This window comes from Dioscorea cayenensis, chromosome 15 (genome assembly GCF_009730915.1).
Source record: "Dioscorea cayenensis subsp. rotundata cultivar TDr96_F1 chromosome 15, TDr96_F1_v2_PseudoChromosome.rev07_lg8_w22 25.fasta, whole genome shotgun sequence".
Taxonomy (NCBI): Eukaryota; Viridiplantae; Streptophyta; class Magnoliopsida; order Dioscoreales; family Dioscoreaceae; genus Dioscorea; species Dioscorea cayenensis.
The window spans coordinates 4,203,325-4,205,534 of NC_052485.1; positions in this window are offsets into that span (position 1 = coordinate 4,203,325).

Genomic DNA, 2,210 nt, shown 5'->3' on the forward strand with positions numbered 1-2,210 from the left:
GCAAGGGGTGACCTTGGAGATGATGTTGACCAATACTGCATTGAAAGTCTACAGCAATCTCTGATGCACAATTGTTCCTTTGATATTCTTATACAAAATGTCGCTCACTTCCACTGTAGATTTCTGCAACAAGTTTCTTTGAATGAGTATGAGTAGTTATTTACTTAAATAAACAAAAAACTAAAATTCATAATGAAAAACAATGATGGAAAATAATATGTCTGTTCATCGCACGGTCTTTTAGAGTCACAATAGTTTTGATCAATGATTATTGGATTTTCAACATTCTTCATGTTGATATTCTGAAAAGTAATGTGCTTCGCATATCCACTACCTCCCTATCCACTACCTCCTTGTTCAATTTTTGTTTAAAGAGAAAAACAAAAGGTGATAATATTAACTCAAACACATTGATGTAATAATTAACAAATTAAGTATTTACCATATTGTTGATAGTCATTTCTGAAAAATGATATAATTCTCTATTATTATATTTTCTATGATGCAGCTTTTTTTAACAAACATAAAATTTAGAATACATTTAATAAATTTCAATATCGAGTAAAAGAATTAATGTAAAACCAATCCTCACTTCAAGTTTAATCAATATGTACTTAAATTATTTTAGAGATAAAAATCTCACTATTGTAAATACAAATAGAAATGAACAGTATTAAAAATATTGTATATATAATATTTAATATATATCAACCACATCAGATATCGTGATCTCCACTTTTAATTGTTAAGCATATGTAGTAACTAGTCTTACAATGAAAAGAGGTAAAATAAAAAAATAAAAATAATAAACACAAAAATAAAAATAAATCCTCTTACTCCTACGCATCGTTCAAAAATGAATATTTGAGACTGTTTTTATAGGCAAAACCCACTATATATTTTCATTTAAAATTTTTATATGTCTATGATAAATGCACCATGGGAAAGAAAATTATATATATATATATATATATATATAATTTTTACTCAAACATTTGTTTCTTTTATATATAAAAATTACCTCACAACATTAAACACGTGTAAATTGAAGACTTTTTTTTTTATGAAGATATATTACTAATTTAAAAAAAAAAATTTCTATTTTCCCCCAAATATGAATTGATTTGTTGATTTGAATGAGAGAAAAATAACTTGCCAAGTTTTGATCCGAACTCCATTTGTTGTGCCAGTGAGCGTGGCTGTGTCAACCACCATATCGGAAACATAGTCTTCTGAGTCATCAGATCCTAAACTTCCAATACTGTCATACACACACACACACACACACATATATATATATATATTCATCATAAAGTTAATTCATTGATATCATATAGAACCATTATATATATATATATATATACATGTTAAGAATTAATTAGGGTTTCTTCAAACCTGATGCCATGACCTGGACTACAAGTTATGCTCATGGCTTTCACTCCTTGTGATCCATCCACTATTGATATACAGTCATCTCCTTCAAGGTTACAAATAAAATAAACCAATATATATATATATATATATATATGCTTAGAGAATTCTGTATGAGATAAGATAATTAGATTGCTACTAAGTTTTGTATTTGAATGTGTCTGAACTTTATGATGAAATCTTTGAGATTTTATAAAAGAAAAAAACTGATAATTAATAAATACAAACTGTGAGCTTATATATATATATATATGCATCAAGTAAAAAATGTGACAATTAAGTGTTTGATAAAATTTATGAGATTACATGTGCATTGAAAGAGCGTTCAATATAAGATAAAAAAAAAAGTTAAATGTAAAAGAGAGACAACTTGGAGAATTCAATAGTAAATAAATATGAAAAATTAGCGTGCCACAGGATAAATATGAATAATTTCGACATGTTTTTATTGTGCTGATAATTAAATTTGATAAAAGTTTGTACCTGTTTGAATGGCACAGTTGGTCATATTTATGTTTTGTGTGCCGGTAACATGCAAGGTAGACACAACCAAGTGGATAGATACATGTTTATCCCCTTCACTCCATAATTTATGCAACAACCCCACTATTCACTTATAAATACAGAAAGACTTAGCAACCATCAACAGACCCCACTGTCACTGGTGAATATATAGGAAGATTTAGCAACCATAATTAGAACTATTAATTCTAGAATTGGTCAAGTAAGACCCACCTGCGTGTGATCTTGACACAAATATGAACTTGCGTGTGATTTTG